General features: G+C 46.2%; 1 long non-coding RNA gene across 1 annotated transcript; it reads left to right on the forward strand.

Moving 5' to 3' along the window:
* The first annotated feature begins 19,044 nt into the window (after positions 1-19,044).
* Positions 19,045-19,949, forward strand: LOC125534162. The gene is made up of 3 exons (XR_007294412.1): positions 19,045-19,186; positions 19,269-19,370; positions 19,536-19,949. It is a non-coding gene; the product is annotated as an uncharacterized LOC125534162 (long non-coding RNA).
* The last annotated feature ends 250 nt before the right edge of the window (positions 19,950-20,199 follow it).

Consider the following 20,199-nt stretch of genomic DNA (forward strand, 5'->3'; position numbering starts at 1 on the left):
TGCTAGCCCGCCGTTTGCTCATCCCGCCACGAGGGTTGTTGGCACGGCGCATGTGCATGGGTTCGTCCCTGCAGCGCCTATAAACCTGAGAGATCGAGATCTGACTCGCGACCGACCCCGCGCACGTCACCTCACCAGGTCCTCAGTGCCTTCACCTTCTCGTGGAAAGATCAATGCCAGGATAGGAAGAGCGGCCATGTGTTATGATCTCTCTCCCCGAGTAACTCGCAGGAACCTCTGGCGCCAGACTACGGACGGCCTCGCCAGCCACTTCTTTTTTACGCAATTCACTTGCACGTTAAAGTGCTCAGGAGACCCTACTGGCTCTCGAGCCCTCACCACCTGGCCTTGACCACGGCATCGCGACCTGGCATACCAGCGGCAGCTGAGCCTCGCTCGAGGGCCGGGACCCGAGGACGTAGAGCATCTAGATTAGCGAGAAAAGAGGGAATCGACGTGAGCTTCGCCTAGAAGCACCACCACCAGGGCATGGTCAGGCGTCGCGCAAGGGAATCACTACAAGCTCACCAAGATAAGTCACCCCATATATACCGGTGTGAACCTCACGACCCAGTATTCTGACTCTCGCGATCTCACTTGGGCAACGCCGTTTTCCTTTTCGGCTTTAAGGGAGCTGCTTGCACGCTAAAGGGGACATCCTAAGCATCGTGTCCCAAGGGCTCTTACCAGACCTCATGCCGCTCACCTCCTAGCCTTGACCACGGCATCGCGACCTGGCATACCAGCGATGGCTGAAGTCTGCCTGGTGACTGGTTCCTGTCGGCGTAGAGCACTATGCTACCGCGAGGACGAAAAGGAGCACCGTGCCGAAGTGAGACACTCAATCACAACACCAAACTGGGGATAATAACATTAAGGCAAAAGCATTACAGTTTCTTACACGCCCCCACGGGGCTCATCACGTTTCCGTGCAGGGAAAACAAAACAAGAGGACATGGAAGAAACCCGGCCATAGGGCATCACCGACTACGTTGGGCGGACGCCGCTACTGCACTCCTGGCGCGACGGGATCTCGGCGGCTCGTAGCTTTCGTCGTCGCTGGACTCTTGAGAATCGCTGGATTCTGGGGGTCACTGCTGCTGCTGGAGGAGCTACTGGCAAGGCCAAGGGCAAGCTCAGTGCCCATGGCCTCACCGCGTGGATCGCCTCTTCCGAAGCAGCACTCCAGGTGCCGGCCGTCTTCGGTGAAGACCTTGAAGAAAAGCATGGAGTCTCTATCGTACTCGAAGCGGATGGCGAGGGCCCCCTCCGGACAGCAGATGCGGGCGATCTCACCCCATCCTCGAGTCATGAATACGTCGCCCGGCAGGACAACCTCGACCTCCGCCTCTGTGGCTTGGCTGCAGCACTCGGCATGTTACAGCCACATCTCGATGGGCCCCCTCGGCGATATCTCCTCGGCGAAGAACCTCGGGAGCCAGATCCACGTGCACGGCGACATTGCCACCCACACCATGAACTCACGTGATGTGCCTTCGGCGTGAGGTCGCGGGCCGGCTGGCCATGCAGCCGCGGCCTGTCCTCCGCGACCCTGGACCACGCGGCGCTGGGCACTGCCACCCTGCCCAGGGCTCTACACGCTGGCGTACATAGGGATCGGGAACCTAGGCGGAGGCCGCTCGTACCTAGGCCACTTCAATTCCTGCCCCTTGCAGGCGTCGCGGGATCGGCCAAGCCTCTTCTTCGGCAGAAGTGGCCCAAGCTCCTTCCGAGGAGCTTTCCCCTTCTCCGCTGTGGAAAACCTCCTGATCGGCACCATGGACGCTTCAACAATACGACGGGACAAGGAAGATGGAGAAGAAGGAGCAAGATGCGAGAAGATAGAGATGAGAAGGGTGGGCCCTGCCCCTCCCCTCATTTATAGCCAGAGGGAGGCCAACCGCCAGCCTCCACGATCCCTCGTAATGATGATCTTTCTGCATGCAGCGGACTCTAGTCAAGTCAAACCACTACAAGGATTCTGGTCTATTGCAACAACAAATATTGCTATAACTGTATTTTGTTGCAATAAAATGCTATATTACCACAAAATTCCAGTTTGTGGTAACATGATCTACATATTGCCACAATTTAGTTTCATCGCGCTAAGTGCTCGTTTTGTTGCAATAGAAGCCATGTATTGCCACAAGCTGCATCGCCGTTGCAATATGATAGTGCTATTGCAACAGCTCCGTCCCGTTGCGTGAATGTGTCATCTTGTTGCAATAAAGGCTAGGTATTGCAACAAAGTACATCTTTGTGGTTATATTTAGACATATATTGCAACAATTCTGACTTGTGGCGCTAGTCATAGATACAATTGCAAAAAGCATGGCTTCATATTGCAACAAAGCATGTATTGGTTGTAATAGGGTGACTTTTTCCTCATCTCCATTGCGTTGCAATAACTATTACATATTACGACAAATTGAGCATGCAAGGTAATACGTACAACATAATGCCACAATCCTCTAGTGTTGCCAAAAAGGAGCAGGATATTGCAACGATATTCTCTACAGTGCTCCTGGGTTTTCCCTTGATTTATCATACTATTTCTTAGGATCTGATTAAAGGGGCGTACTAGTTTATAGAGGTATTAACACATTAGGTACCTCAACTTGCACCTAAGTTGCATTTTAGTCACATATCTTGCAAAGTGGACATCGGTGGTACCACAATTTGGAGGAACGCTCGCTTACGCGCGTGCAGAGCATTGCACACTCACGGACACCCTTCACTTGCTCTACTGACCTCCACTGGTAGCAAGGTCGTCCTCAGCACCGGAAAGACGGCAAGCTCAGTGCCCTTCTCACAAAGGTGAGTCGTGAGCACTGAGCAGCACACATTCTGTTCCTAATTTTTCTTTATCTTGCTTGATGTGATTATATGTATTTATGTGTGCTGTTAATAAAAAGGGAGATTCCATATAAAATTATGTGTTAAACAGAGAAATTGAGCAAAGCTGCATACTAGCTATTTTCGAACACTCCCAGGCTCCATTTAAACAGCTCTTCAGCCACCAATTGAGCAGCATAATAGTTGTATCCCAGCCTAATTTCAAGCAAGAATTCATCAGCAGATCAACAACACTACATCTATATATATAGACATATGCCACAAGATTTTAGTACGATATAACAAACCATCTCAGCGAGATATATAACACAAGTTTCAACATGAAAGCACACAAGCTTCAGCAACCATACTTTTATAGATTGTTCACACAAAATACCATAAGTTGACGGCAAAGTAATGAAAAATTGACAACACTAAACACCACAAGTTCATAGCAACAGTGCGTACATAGCATCACTGTCAAAATAGCAACATCACTAAAATAACAGCAACTACTCTTCTCTTCTCTTCATCACCAAACTGTTAGTGCTGGGCACTAGCTTTTGTTCTCATTTGCCACAATAGATGACACTATGCAGGGGGTACCTTATTTGAACCTGTTTCACATTAGATTAAACTTCAGGAGAGATACTACTCATAGATAACCATCAAAAAAGTTCAGGGACTTATATTCATGGCTTAAACATGTGAAAAGCACCTTACCAAGAGATTAAAAACTATACAAAGAACCCTTGGTCATCATCTGATTCTTCTTGTCCCAAAGGAGCAACATGCCCATCATTTACGTAAGCCTCATCATCATCCGTATCATCATCAGATTCGAACTGGACATCTTCAAACTCAATAGGTTTTATATTTTTATGACTGAAACATCAACGCTGGATCCTTCATCATCATTTCTGCACCAACTAGTGATCTCTTCAGGTACTGTAATCTTTGGCACTGTAATTTCTGCATTGACGACATCATCCGGTATGTCTACCTCACCACCTTCATCGGCTTCAACAGCTTCATCAAGGCCTACACCGTTTAAAATAGAAGGAGCAAACAAACTGCGTGGATTCATTTTAATAATAGCTTCCCAATCAGGGTTCTTCACATCTCTCACATAGAAAACCTGTTTAGCTTGGAGGCCTAGAATGTAAGGGTCTCCCTGGAATCGGTGTAGAGTAGTGTCAAGGTTAATAATTCCATATTTGTCCTTCTTATACCCCTTACTCTCAGTTATTTTGGCAGGAGGCACATCAAACCAGTCACACTGGAATAGAACAACCTCCTTATCAGGAGGAAATTCAAGAAATATGATTTTCTTGATCACCCCATAATAATCAATATTTCCTGTGGTTGCATCGCCCTTGACTATGATGCCACTATTTTGGGTACTCAAGTCCTGCTCGATATAGGAATTCCGAAAGAAATATCCATTCAAAACTGTACGGTTGTATACACGAGCTAGGTGATCAGGCCCTTTAGCTAGCGTGTAAATAAGATTGCTAACCTTCTGTAACGCCCTCGATGCGGCTATATCTCCCACGTGTCGAAGCACGACTTAGAGGCATAACCGCATTGAAAGCAATGTCGCAAGTGAGGTAATCTTCACACAACCCATGTAATACATAAGGGAAAGAGATACATAGTTGGCTTACAATCGCCACTTCACACAATACATGAATAAAGCATTACATCATCCAGATACAAACAAGGTCCGACTACGGAACCAAAATAAAAGAAGAACCCCAAATGCGACAAGGTCCCCGATCGACCCCAACTGGGCTCCACTACTGATCAACTAGAACGAAACAACACAAAGGACAAGATCTTCATCGAGCTCCTCCTGAGCTTGGTTGCGTCATCTGCATGGACTCATCGGCACCTGCAAGCTGGTTTTGGAAGTATCTGTGAGCCACAGGGACTCAGCAATATCGCACCATCGCGATCAAGACTATTTAAGCTTATGGGTAAGGTAAAGGTATGATGTGGAGCTGCAGCAAGCGACTAGCATATATGGTGGCTAACATGCGCAAAAGAGAGCGAGAAGAGAAGGCAAAGCACGATCGAACAACTATGATCAAGAAGTGATCCTAGAACGACCTACGTCAAGCATAACTCCAACACCGTGTTCACTTCCCGGACTCCGCCGGAAAGAGACCATCACGGTTACACACGCGGTTGATGCATTTTAATTAAGGTCAACTTCAGGTTTTCTACAACCGGACGTTAACAAATTCCCATCTGCCCATAACCGCGGGCACGGCTTTCGAAAGTTCAAATCCCTGCAGGGGTGTCCCAACTTAGCCCATGACAAGCTCTCACGGTCAATGAAGGATATACCTTCTCCCGAGACATTCCGATCAGACTCGGTAACCCGGTTCTACAAGACAACTTCGACAAGTTAAAACAAATCCAGCAACACCACCCGAATGTGCCGACAAATCCCGATAGGAGCTGCACATATCTCGTTCTCAGGGCACACTCAGATTGTCCAAACTTCCAGTAGGCCAGCCCAGAGTTGCCCCTGGTGGCCACCGGCGGCTGACAGGTTGGACCAACACTCAGAGGAGCACTAGCCCGGGGGTTTAAATAAAGATGACCCTTGAGTGCGCGGAACCCAAGGAAAAAGAGGCTAGGTGGCAAATGGTAAAACCAATGTTGGGTATTGCTGGAAGAGTTTTATTCAAGGCGAACTGTCAAGGGGTTCCCATTATAGCCCAACCGTGTAAGGAACACAAAATCCGGGAACATAACACCGATATGACGGAAACTAGGGCGGCAAGAGTGGAACAAAACACCAGGCATAAGGCCGAGCCTTCCACCCTTTACCAAATATACAGATGCATTAATTAAATAAGAATATTGTGATATCCCAACAAGTAAACATGTTCCAATAAGGAACAACATCTCCATGTTCCAACAAGGAACAAACTTCAATCTTCACCTGCAACTAACAACGCTATAAGAGGGGCTGAGCAAAGCGGTAACATAGCCAAACAACGGTTTGCTAGGACAAGGTGGGTTAGAGTCTTGGTTCAACAATATGGGTGGCATGATAAGCAAGTCGTAGGTATCGCAGCATAGGCATAGCAAAAGAGCGAGCAACTAGCAAGCAAAGATAGAAGTGATTTCGAGGGTATGGTCATCTTGCCTGAGATCCCGCAAGGAAGAAGAAAGAGTCCATGAAGAAGACAAATGAACGTAGCCAACGGATCCTCACAAACACAACGTTACCGGATCCAACCCGAAGAAGCAACACCGGAAAGAAGCACACAGCATAGTAAACAACCACCACATAAGCATGGCATGATGCACAAACAATTATGATGTATGTCCGGTTTAATGAAGCATGGCATGGCAAAGTGCACAAACAAAACTACAAGTTAAATGGAGCCCAATATGCATCGGGATGCATATTGACGGAACACCACAACAATTATTTAGTTCTCTCTCGGGTAGGTACTCAACAATATTAAATGTTGTTAAACATGTCAAGAGGTGAAACATAACAAAACTATACCATCTAAACAATTTAAATGGGGTCGGATATAACAAATAGTGAATCCGGTAAATCCCCATATGCATTTATCAATTTGGTGCAACAACAATATAAACATTTTAATTGTTGTTATCATGATGCGGATGACGTGAACAAGTTTTATGAAATTATTATTAAAAGTTGACAAGAGCATTAAGAAGCATTTGTCATCGTGGCGGAAACGAAAGGGGTGCCACGACAATGACAACGGAAATGGTGCCACGGCAACATTCCGGTTCCGATAGCTCATGGAGATACCGATGCAAAAGGAAAAGTGACGGGAGTGTGACATGCAATAGAAGGTGGGGTGATCCCGGCAACCGGGTTCCCACGGGTCGACGACGGTGACAAGCGAGGGAAACATCTAACGATCACGGGAGGATACAACATCCAAACATGCATCTCAAACAACACATGCATTCGTACACGGGCGGTTGACTCGGGGTTATACCTTCGAAGCGTGCCTTATCGGAGGGGTTCGAGTTCGATGCGGTGTAGGGGAAGTATAAGTTCTTGGGACGTTCGTAGTGGAAGTAGTCATTAATGTTCGGGAAGCGGTAGAGGTACAGGTCTTCGGCAACGATCATCGTACACGCTCCGAGGTCGTCGGTAGAGGTTCTCGCGATCTCGGCGATGGTAGAGGTACACGTTTTCGTAGATGTTCGAGTCAACGGTAGCGGTACTTGGTGAATCCCGAAACGGTCTTGGTATCTTCGGGCGTAGGGGTACTTGGCGGTTCCATGTAGTCGAACTTGAGGGGCATCGATGTCATGGTACTTGCCATACTCTCGGCCTTGGCAAAGATGAAATGGAATGCAACGGTAGGTACTTGTACTCATGGGTACTTGGTTATTTGTTGCACGGTGTCCGTCGATGGATTTGGAGGAAGCCACGACGTGTGCAGGAGGCAAACAGCTCAAAACATCCATGGCCGAACGTGCTCACAGCGAGGAAAAACGGAGGGCCAACAGGCAGCATGATGAATGGGGCGAGGCAGAGGTCTGGCAGGAATTGCTGGCTCCGGGTCTAGCGCTGGGATGGCGAGGCACCAGGTCCGGTCGGGGAGGCGGCAACTTCTTCGAGCAGGGGCGCGTGGAGTTCCCTGCTGCTGGCCGGCGCATGGTCGCGGGAACGAAGGAAGGGCTGCGCTATGGCGTCCATGGTGGCTACTGGGTCCTGAAGAAAAAAAACAAAGAGTAATTGAAAGAAGAAATCGGGGAACAGAAGCTGCGAGAGAGAGAGAGCAGGGAAGGAGAAGGGTGCGAGGGGTCCGTGGTGTTGCTGTTACTCCGGCAGGGTCACTTGCCAGTGCGAGGCGAGGGCATCGAGGAACCGAGTTGATCCGGCCGGGGTTAGAGACAGAGGAGCAGCGGGGCGAAGGAGAGCCGCTGGTGGAGGTCTGGCGCTGCAGAGGGAGGTGGTGGCGGCGGTGCTAGGTGGAAGGAGGGGAAGGGGAGATCGAGCGAGGAGGAAGATGGGGATCGAGCCGGAGGGACATGGCGGCATTGGAGGAAAGGGGTCGAGGGAAGGAGAGGGGTATTGGTCGGGCCTAGGGTTAAACAGCGAAGGCTGGCTGGGCCTTGGCCTTGGGCCGGCGCGGGAATGGATGGCCTCGGGTGGGCCGGCGTGAGAGGTTGGGAGGCCCAGGAGGCCGGCGGCGCAAACTCTCTCTCCCTCCCTTATAAACTTCTATTTGTAGCATAAACGGAATAGAGAGAAAAGTACCGAGGGTTAGATGTTGAAGTAGGGATGGAGGAACATATTTCTGGAAAACAAAAAAAATATGCCCGATTTAATCAAATTAGTTTGGGAATTTTTACAGACTATAAATTTAAACATGTTCGAATTTAATTCAAACTTGCATGAATTTATAACCTAACCAAACTGAAGCCAAATGGGCTTAAATTTTTATAGGGTGACCCTACATAATAAATATGATTTATGGGAAAAAGATGAACATTTATTTGAGCAATTCTATTTGCAACTCAAATAAATAGAGAAAAGGCAAAGAAGGAAGTGGCATAGGGATTTGAAACTTGGGTGAAGCCAAGTTGGAAGTGAGCATGGGGGCGATGGAAGGATCAAGAGAAGAAAAGAAGTTGCAATGCACATGAGCAACTAAATTAAACAAACACAACAACGGTATGGAGAAGATGCATGACGCAAAATAAAATAAAACAAACATCACAAGCAAGAAAGCACGCATGAACATGATGGATGCAAATGCACATGATGCAAAGATGAATGCAATTAAACTAACAACTCACACAACGAAACTCGGAAAACATGGAAGGCGTCTGAAGCTCCGGTCTTAGGGCGTCACACCTTCCCATCATTGTGGAGTTCTGTGATCTGTTTCATGGAATAGAATATGTGTGAGTGTAATGTACAACATTGGTACGTTATTACAAGGAACATTAGTCAAAATGCGAAATAAACTTACCCGTCTCTCAAACCAGCCAACAAACTCTTCCTTGTGCTGCCTTTTAGGATTAGGAGAATTTTTACTTGTCAGCTCCTCAAGATGTTCACTTCAAAGAGAAATGACTGTTAGTTGAATAGGAAAGTGTTAATGCATATCATGATGTGATGAAATAAATACATAAGTATCCTTACTCAATCCATGGCGCAGTTTCCTCACAGTTTGTTATTATGAAATGCCTCATTTGATTAATCTCAGCCAAAGACAATGATTCACAAAAAAACCTTTCTTGGAGTAATCAACTGTACTCATGATGCTAATTCCTGTTGATGGTTGATCTGTACCTCCGTCTTCATGATGTTCGGACTGACTTAGCTTGGTAGGCATTCCATCAACGAATCGACTGCAAAAAGTCATGCACTCTTCAAGTATGTACCCCTCTGCAATAGAACCTTCTGGTTGAGCATTATTACGCACATATCCTTTGAGCATACGCAAGTATCGCTCAATTGGATACATCCATCTGTACAAGATAGGCCCTCCCAATCGGGCCTCTTCAGCAAGATGAATTGGGAGATGCATCATTATATCAAAGAATGCTGGTGGAAAGATCGTCTCGAGATGACATAGAGTTTCTGGAATTGTTTTGCTCAACCTCTCCAAATCTTCATCCCTTAACTCCTTGGAGCCTAAATCAGAAAATAATTTACTCAGCTGAAGCAATGGGTTGACAACATTCTCGGGCAAAAGCTTGCGCAATGCAATAGGAAGAAGTTTCTGAAATATAACATGACAGTCATGAGTTTTGAGTCAACTAATCTTGCACTGATCGAGGACTACACATCGCTTAATGTGTGATGCATAGCCATCTGGCATCTTAATGCTCTACAGAAACTTGAGGAGCATTATCTTTTCTTCCTTTTTTAAAGTATAGCAACCTTTCTTTATGTCGTACTTATGCTTACCGGGCTTTGGATGCTGGTCCTTCCTAATTTTCAAGTCCTCCAAATCAAGACGAGCCTTCACACCATCCTTTGATTTCTTAGGCATCTCAAGCAAAGTCCCCAGAATGCTGTCACAAATGTTCTTCTCGATGTGCATAACGTCCAAATTGTGCCTGACAAGCAAGTGCTTCCAATATGGGAGCTGGAAAAATACACTTTTCTTCCGCCAATTATGCCAACAATTAGTTTCCGGTCGCTTTCTCTTATTTGACCATCCAAATGGTGCATGCTGAATGCTATCAAGTTCCCGCACAACTTGTTCACCTGTAAGTGCCACAGGAGCTTCTCTACTATCTGTCTTGTTGTTGAACAAAACACTTGTTTCAGCGCCATTTGTGGGTCCTGGGCAGAAAACGTCGGTGTCCCATATAGCAATGCTTTCGACCATACTTAAGCCATAAAAAATATGTATGTTTGTGGCAATACGGGCATGCTAGCTTGCCTTTTGTGCTCCAACCACTCAGCATTGCATAAGCTGGGTAGTCACTGATGGTCCACAACAAGCATGCATACATCTGGAATTTTTTTTTAGTTGCAGCATCATATGTGTCAGCACCATCCTCCCATAGAACATTCAGTTCATCAATCAAGGGCTGCAAGTACACATCTATGTTATTTCCTACTGACTTTGGTCCTGGAATAATCATTGACATAATCCAATTTTGTTGTTTCATACACATCCAAGGTGGCAAGTTATATGGAATAAGAATGACATGCCATGTACTGTGTGATATACTCATGTGCCCAAAGGGGTTGAATCCATCCGAAGCAAGGCCAAGCCGAACACTGCGAGCATCTTTTGAGAATATCTTATAATATTTCTTATCAAAATGCTTCCAGGCCTTCGAATCTGCAGGATGCCTCATTACGCCATCATCCACCCGACCCTCCTTATGCCATTTCATATGTTATGACATATATTCTGTCATGTACAGCCTTTGCAGTCTTGGAATGAGTGGGAAATACCTTAGAACTTTCTGTGGCACTGGCTTCTTTGATTTACGGCCTGATGCATTTTCTTCGTCACTGGTAGGAGTAGATTTCCATCGAGACGCATGACAGAGAGGACACTCTTCTGCATCAGCATGTTCATTACGGAATAGCACACAATCATTAACGCACGCGTGTATCTTCTTGTAGTCCAACCCAAGATCTCGGATCACCTTCCTTACTTTTGCAAGATTAGTAGGGATGCAGTTACCCTTTGGCAACACCTACGTGAACATCTGCAGAACTAAGTCACATGCTCTATTGGTCATCCCAGACACACACTTGATTTGGTAAAGCTTCACAATGAAAGATAGCTTCGTGAAATCCTTGCAACCTAGGTACAACTCTTTTTTTGCCTCTTTCAATAGTTCGAAAAAGACCTTGGCTGTTGCATTTGGCTCCTGGTTCCTTTCATCACCGCTGGAAGCATCCACATGAATGTCTCCCACACCTTCACCAATGTCTGCATTGCTTTCCATGTTTGTGCCCCTTATGAGAGTATTGAGCATGTCACATACCCCAGCACCATCATCTAAAGCGTCTTCATTATCAGAATCTTCAGAAATGCTTGCCTCATCGGATTGTTCACCATGGTATATCCAGTGAGTGTAGGTTGGATCCATCCCATTGAACAACAAGTCAGTATGAACTTCCTTTTTAGTTTTTGGAACAACATTGAGACATCTCCTACATGGGCATGGGACTGTTGAGTCTGGGTGAGCACCATCTAAGGCAAAATTCAAGAAATCCTTCATGCCAGTTTGCCACTCAACAGAATTTCTTTCCCTATCCATCCAGCTCTTATCTCGTGTCATTTTTGCCTTATCTCCGTAAAGCCAGTCCTGTTAAAAAACATAACATCTGCTTTAGAAGCTAAATTACAGCCAACAACATCACGAGCTGCATTACAAGACAAGACAACAGGGGTACATACATACCAATATTACTGTCACATGGTAAAGCAAAATTTATCTATACATTGTAAAGCAAAATTTGGTTGATGGAAGAAGAAATAGTACTACTGTCACATGGTAGTATATGTGACATGAGTTTAAATAAGTTCAGTTTAGTAGTTGGCTAGATAATGCAAAAACAGAAATTCAGAGATAGTGAAGAGATCACGGCTCCAAACTAACAACCAGATTGTTTAACTTATGCTGAAGAACATAGCATACCTTTATGCTACTGATCTCCACGAATGTGTTGTTGTACATACCTCATGCTACATATTAGATTCAAGATACTTGCTTGATTCTTTACTTGATTCAGTGTATGATACTTGTCCTGCAATTTTACTTTAGGAGTTTCAGTTGAATGGTTGCAGCCATATATGAATTTTTATAGATGGTTTAATTCGAATGATTCACTCAATTAAAGCTCCTGTGTGTTTCTGCTTAAGTTCCATTCAGTGTGTTTTTTGTTTAATTTCTCTTTGGTTTGAGGTTCAGTGTGAAGCAGCCTAAAATGTTTTGGAGCAACATCACTAAGAAGACACCATCTTAAGCCAAGGAGCCAGAGACAGCAGCTTTGCGATTATATAAGCACATGAGCAGGGAGCAGATTGAACTGAACTGAAGTATATGAACGGCATTCATGTTCATCAGATTCAGTTTTGAAATTTGCCTGGATTTTCTATCTTATTATTTGCCTGAACCATCTTATTATTGCAGATGTGGAAGAACGTGAAAGTAGCTACCGATAAAACAACAAGCAAGGGAAAATTAGTCTGCTACTTTCAAACTAAAATCAGCATCCTTATGTTGTATGTATAGCACAGTACTAATGCCCATGTGATGTATTTTCAATCTAAATTTGCTGCACTTGCAATGAAAAAAACAGAGAGAGACATGAGGGGATAATCATACTATTTTTGTTCAGGTCGTTGGTTGCAAGGGAGACAGACGAGCCAGTCCGGGCGGCGCTGAGCAGAGGGACGGCTGACCACGGGAGAGCTGCTGCAGGGCGTTGCACTGAAGCGCACGGAAGACCCAGGCAGGTGAGCAGGATGGCAGGTCCGTTGGCACCGGAGTTGAGGTGTCGGGCGGTCCAGCCACGCGCCCACGGGCAGGATCGACCAGCCGAGATCCAGGGAGGAGGAGGTCCCCGGGAAGAAGGCGCTGAGCGACGGGTGGCGGAGCAAGGTTAGAGGGAGAGGGGAGCGGCAGGGAGGCGCCGACGTGGGCTGCTTGGACACGCCGCCATGATGTGGCTGCTAGATGCGGCCAGCGCTTAGGTTGCGCGGCGGCAGAACAGGGGATCGAGGTACGACTCGGGTTGCTATGGGGTAGTTTTTTTAGGACTAGGGTCTGGCGCGTGAAAAGGAAAGAGGAAAATGATTGTGGGAAAGAAGGAGCGAAGGAAACAGCGGCGCAATCCACCAGACGCGGGTCTGATACATCACGCGAGCCCTGCGCGCTCCACCAAACAGGCGTCTGATCCAGCGTGCGATTTTTTCCTTTATATGCTAGCGAAAACTTTTGCTTAATAAGCTTAAGTCCATCAAAATATAACACAATGACTGAGATAACCCAGTGGAAAGATCAACTCCCTTCAGAACTGACGACCAAGGCTCGAATCCGCCGTCACCCCTATTTCTTTTTTCCCTACGCTCTCCACCAGCGTATAGTATTAGTACTTTTTTTTGAAAGTCAGATAGCGTATATTACTGAAATATATCCACACACAAAAATATATTGCTGAAATATATGATCAACGTGGCCCTTCTTTCTTTGTTTGAAAGAAGAAAGTAATTTTATTGACCAAACATTGATTATCTGCAACTTTTAAACCACAAATCCAAATGATCTCATTATTTTTGCATATTTTTTAAAATTAAAATGATATTTATATAGTAATTTGGTTACATATTTTTACCTACTTAAGTAGTGTAGGTAGCATATGTCAGCACGACAACCCAGGGTCTGGCACCAGTCAATTTTGCCTGACTGTTCACGTGTCATGGAGAGTAACGTGGCTGTCTGATTCCTCCCATCAACGCCTTCCCGCTGCTATCAAGGCTCAGGGGAACTCGTTTGCCGTCTCCCACGACTTCGGGGGCAGCTAGCTGTCTGATTCCTCCCATCGACGCCTTCCCGCCGCTATTAAGGCTCAGGGGAACTCGTTTGCCATCTCCCACGACTCCGGGGGCGGCTCTGTTGAAAGCTTCTAAGACCATGCACTCCATTCCCGAGCTCTCCGTCCAACCACCCCGGAGCCGATGCCGCCCAACAATCGGTACGTATCGATGTCCTACACCACCCATGTGATCACTCACGTCGCCTCCGATGATCGGGTCACCCTCGACGACCGGGTCGACTCCGGTCACGGCTCCGTCGAAAGCTTCCAAGACCGTGCGCTCCATTCCCGAGCTCTCCGTCCATCCACCCAGGAGCCGTTGCAATAAATCAGTATAAATAAGAACTATACAAATACGCAAATCAGTATCCTCACGGGCGACCGGACGTGCCCTGGCCCCCTTCTCCCCAAGCCCTCCCTCTCCCCTCCCTCCCCACCGCCATCGCCGGCGCCCGCCTCCGGGCCTGGCCCGGGCGATGCTGGCAGCCCTGGCCATTCACCTCCCGGTGGTGTTTCGGTGCGCAGGAGATCAGCTGGGCGGCGGCGCTGCCATTGGCGGCGAGGTGGCGCGGCGGCGGGGTCTGGCGGCGCCCGCTTAGTCCAGATATGGCCCCCTTGGGCATTTGTTTCTTCTTCTTTCTTTCTCTTTTTCTTTGGGCTTGTTGTGCTGCTCGCCCCAGCCTTTGCGATGTTATCGGTGTTGGTTGCTTTGTAATACAATGCGGGGGAAACCCTTTTTCGGTAAAAAAATTCCAATTTATGTTCGACCTACTGTGGCGCGGAGGACCCTCCCGAGTCGCCCTCGCAGGCGATGGGAGAGATCGCTAACCGCCTCCTAGCGCCCCGCCTCCCACTCCTGCCCTCCCCTACCACTGCTAGAGGGCATGACTAGGTGAAGCCCGACCAGCGGCGACGGCGACAGGGCTCGTTCGCCCCTTGCGCGTGGATCCGATGTAGGACGGATCCGACTGGCAAAGGCGTCATGATGCAGGGCTGTTTAATTTACATAGTTGAATCTCTATGTTTATCGTTTGAACAAAAGCTTATGTCGGACCTACTCTGCCATGGACAAACCCTCGACGGATTGTCCGGTAAAATGGAAGATGTTGAGATCATCCCATCTCAAGATCGGAATGTGAGATCGAGACTGACATAGATCGACCGTCTCATCAACACATCCCATCAGTACTTATGTTTTGAGACAAGAGAATAACCTATAGTTTTAAAGTGAGGGTCGCATGAGATTTCTGTGACATGTTGTTCAGAACTAGCCAAAATTTTCCTGCTTTGACCAACAGTTGACCAAGGCACAATTTTTTAACAATCCATGATGATACAATACCTTCCTAATTGGCTGCGGGTGGTTGGCAGACCGGGGTTGCGGCGAGGGATTGAAGCACCGTGGTACATCACCTACCCAGTCCGTGCACTGGTTGACGGTGAAGGCCTCCGTGGACGTCGTGTTCCCCTCACTCCTTCCGTCTTACTCCAGGTGAAAACTTGATCTTTGGATCGGATGGTGACGACGTTTGTGGTCGTGCCCTTCCTGGAGGCATCGTCTTGAAGTCCTCGGTCCGGCATATCTGTCGCACATCTTCCAAGATTATCGCTCCCCGTGCTGGTGGTCTTCGTCGGCTCTAAACGGATCCCCTTTTTGTACATCTTATAGGTGCTTGGTAGTCGTTGAGGTTGTGTGTCGGTGACCGGCACTCTTTTTCGTTCGTTAATTGGCTTCCTCAAATGGCGATGACTATACAAATATCAACGGCGAGAATGGTACAGGGGAGGGCCTCAGATCGCCCTTCACAATTCTTGGACTTGGTGTTTTTTTACCACGATATGACTTTCTACAAAAACAATTTAGTATTCCCTCTAGCTCAAAATATATTTACAATATAGAAAATTCCCTAAAAAATAATTACCTTTTTAATACAAAAAGAATCACTTTTCCACCACCTAATTTAGATGTACAGCTGTTTGCGCCAATATGTTTTAACCTCCCACTAAAAGTCCCAAATTACCGTCTTTGTTCCCACCAAAAAATTAGATTCCCGCTATATACCTTCCTAATAACCCTCGAATATATAATTCTATACCAAACCATGGCGTCTTCACGGGCGATTGGATCTGAGCTCTCGTCTCGGTTCATCTGTTCTGTCGGCGTCATGACGGCGTCAACAGAGCGAACCACAGCAGCTGCACGGCGTCAGGTTAGTCATCCTCCCGATCTCCTCCCTCGCTGAAAAATCCAGTCCTGCTCTATCTCCCCCTCCTCCTTCTCCTCTGCGCCCGCTTCCGTCCGGGATCAAACCCCCCCTCCCCCACGAGCTCCTCCTCGATGCGCGGCTCTCTCGATCCCGATCCATTCAGAGGGGCTGCCCCTTCTCTCCTTCGCTCGCTGCTTGGCCGTAGAAAAGAAGTCCGGGCAGGGGACATGGCGGCCGCCGGTGGCATTTTCCCATCGCGCCTCGATTTGGCCGCCTCGGCGGAGGCGCTCACGGCCTGGAGGGTCGGCGCAGTGCCTCACCTTGGCCTGGAGGCTGGCCGCCATGGAGCTCCCCTCGGCCTAGAACTGGGGCTTGACGGGGCCTCCCTGCCCAGTTCATGGCCGCAGCCGTCTCGGCTGTGCACGCCGGCGTCGTGACGTGGTGGCCAGGCGCTGGTTGCTGCCTCACCCGACCCCAGCGTGCCCGAGGTGCCTGCAGGCCTCTTCGGCATCTCTTCTCCTGGTTCGCTCTGTTTCCTCGTGGATGCCAAAGGGGGTCGTATTTTATTACTAATTACTAAGCGTTTTGGTGCAGCCCATCCGTGGATCATCCCTTGCCAATTTAATTATTATCTACATTGGTTTTTGAGCATTAGATCAATTAACTGAACTGGCGTTGCTCCTCTTGTTGTGTCCCTACTGCTCGCTACTCTCCTTACCTGATCTAATCCCATCTAGCCGTTGTAGTCTACCTTTACTCTGCCTCGCTGTTGTACAATCTGCTCACTGCCGCTGTTGTTCCTCCTCTCCTACACCTCTTGCTGCTGCTCTTCTCCCACGAAACTGTTGCTCCTCTCTTCTCTCAACGCTCCCTGCTACCTCTTTTTCTTCCACCTGCTGATGCTTCTCTTTAGATCCACAAAACTGCTGCTCTTCTTCTCAAACATCCTCTGCTGAAGCTCTTTTCCAAACTGCTACTGCTCTCTTTCTTTCTCTTTCTCTCACTCTTTCTATGTGCGCGTGTGTGTGTAGTTGCTGATAGTTATTAGTGGATGCAAGATCAACTAAAATTCAAATCAGTATTAGCTCTTTATGTGTCTGTATATCAGCTTGTGTACTGTTCTGAACACCCAATTTGTGTTTTTTATGTATTAGTTTCTGCAATATATGTGAAATTGTGAGTTGTTGGGATGATCATTTTCAATTAGACTTGTACTGTCATACATTGTGAGTCATATATATATATATATATATAAATTCGTGATTGTGGTTAATTCTAGTAACTGTGGTATTCCATATTTGTGAATCTCCTGTACAAGTGAGTTCCATTGTTATAGAACTCAATGCTGCTCTACATCATCTTAAATGTCTGCTTGTGAACCATGTACTATAATCTTGCCCCTTATCCTTAATGCTTGCCTGTGTTAGTATTTTACTTTCTCAAGCAAAATGAAACTACTAAAAAGGCAGAGAGTATAATCTGAACCTTCCCTTGCTTCTTTTCATTTTCCTCGTCGTCGATTTGCCGGAACAATCTTAGTTAGTTTAGATTTATATCTCCTTGCTATCATCATCTGTATTCTGTCACCTAGCTTTAGTCGAGCATAGTCGCCGTCGTCTAGTCCCTGTGGGGAACACGACACTCGCAGTTCGGGTGAAATATCCCGCTGTACTTATAATCGATCACATAATCAACATAGATTTATACTTTTTGCTATCGTTACAAGCTGAGCATGAGTCATGTTCTACAGCTTGACCTTGAGCTTCATTCAGTTTGAGCTGCCTCAAATTTTAATATGAGTTAAACTGATTTGATTTTATGCCTGCTTAATTTATTGTGTTTCTTCTTAAATTGACTCAAAATTTTATGTCTGGTTTACCTACACAAGGGCACAATGATGAATTTTACGGAGGACGCTCCTGGTACACAACATCCTTACTTCATAATCACCTATCTGAATGGTGCAGAACATCAATGCTTTGTTAATGCTAAGTCCCATGATTGTTTTTGCGTGCAGTCAAGAAAGGCTCTGTTCTCTTAACACGGATGGAAAGTATAACGTCATACAAAAACCAACATGGACAACCCAGATCTGGTAAATTGTTTAGCATTGGCTATAATGCATAAAATCTTGGTGTGGGTTAAATAGCTAGACCTTCGAGACTACTAAATCTTTTACAGGAACTGCAGAACAATCTGACACTCCAGTGTCTGCTAATGACATGTGTTCCCTTGCTGAATGGCCATCCCATGCTCGCCGCAACCACGCGCTACTGCAGGATGGTACTTGTTTTCGTTTACATTTGTGTCATCATTTCTTACAATCTAATACCGGGTAATACAATTTTTCTTGTATGATTTGGGCTGTAGAAGCTGGTGGACAGAAGAAGAAAGGGCGAGGTGTTCTAAAGGGTTTTAAAGCATCTAAGAAGCGTTTTGCCAATGGATCTGCAAAGCTAAATATTACATTCTCTAAAAAATTGGGTGGTACAGTAGGAATGAACTATCATTCGTTCAAGGGTGACATGGTAGTCATAATGAAAAGAAAGTTACCACTCATTGGAGTGAGGACGTGGTCGAACATTCACCCTACCATTCATCGACTCATTGTTGCAGATATGATAGTGCGTACAACCTTTTTGACATGTGTTATCTTATTTTACCATTGATAATGCATTGCTTATGTATATTTATTTGTTTTATGCTTTACAGGACAGATGGGACTTGGAAGATACACCAGAAACAGAAGAAAAAGTTCTCAAAATTGCAAAAGAGAGATGTAGAGGCTGGTGATCAACTCTAAGCTCCACTTACAAGGCATACAAAACAGATGCAGCTAGATTGGCTAATCTGCCGGAAGATTTACAACCAGAAGAGTGGGAATGGATGATTGAGTACTTTGGCACTGATTCAAAATTTCAGGTTATCTTTAAGATCACGGTTTGTCTATTATGTGTTAAGATGAAATGGCTAGTCTCATTGGTTATATCTGGTTTCAATGAATTGATAGGACCGCGGCCAAAAGAACGTCGATAACCGTAAGAAACAGAAGACAAAACACATAATCAGATCAAAATCTTACTCGCAAGTTAGTTTTGAGAAGGTATGAGTCCAACCAAATATGTATGCCTCGCTGCTAAATATGGTGTCATGTTTCAAGCATCTCATTGTTATATTACTTGCAGAGAAACTTGGAAACTGGAGAAGAGCCAGATTGTATTGCTCTATGGGAACTCACCCACACAAACGATGGAACATGGTCTAACACAGATTCCCAGAAAGTTTACGTGAGTACACTGACTTTTGGTTATTCTATAGTTAGTCAATGATGTGCATTTGGCATGTTTCATCATCAGATGCAATTATTCATGCGTTGGACCGTGTTATTCTTGTTTCATCTTTTATAGTGTCAATATTGATGCCGCACCTATAATTGTTCCTTTCATTTTTAGGACAAAGCACTTCAAGAGGTTAAAAACAAAGAAACTGAAACTGAAGGTCCACTTTCAAGTGAGCAGAAAAACAATATTTTCTAGACCGCTTGCAAAGACACTCTGGAATGCAAGTCATTGCAGCCTCGTGGGTACGGATACGTGGCCAAAACTTCAACTGGTTCTGAAAGGTTCCGTATCCAGATTGAAGAGCAAGCTCGTGCTACAGCAGCCACCCAGGAGCGAAACTCTCAGCTCAGCCAGCAGGTCAACGACTTAGAAGATCAACTACAAGCTGAACGTGCTAACACACAAGAGAGGATTAACTTGGAGCGTGCTGAGAGAGAACAACTTGAGGAGAGGTTAAAAGAAGAGCGTGCTGAAAGGGAAAGATTGTTGCAAGAGGAGCGAACATCAAGACTGGAATTTGAAAAAGACATGATGGCAAAGTTTGTAGAATTGAGAAAACAGGTGGGAACCCAACAGGTGATTACAATCATATGCTTCCGACCTTGTAAGATTTATGTTGCTTACTTGCATTGCTAAAAGTGCACTTCTATTACAGGTGTCTACGAAGAGGGTTGACAAAGAAAATAGTGATCCAAACTTGCAAAATATTCTTTTACAGAGATCTAGTCCTAATAAGACTCCAGGTTCAAGGCCAACTGCTATTTCTTCAAATGCG

The sequence above is a fragment of the Triticum urartu genome, chromosome 1 (genome assembly GCF_003073215.2).
Source record: "Triticum urartu cultivar G1812 chromosome 1, Tu2.1, whole genome shotgun sequence".
Taxonomy (NCBI): domain Eukaryota; kingdom Viridiplantae; phylum Streptophyta; class Magnoliopsida; order Poales; family Poaceae; genus Triticum; species Triticum urartu.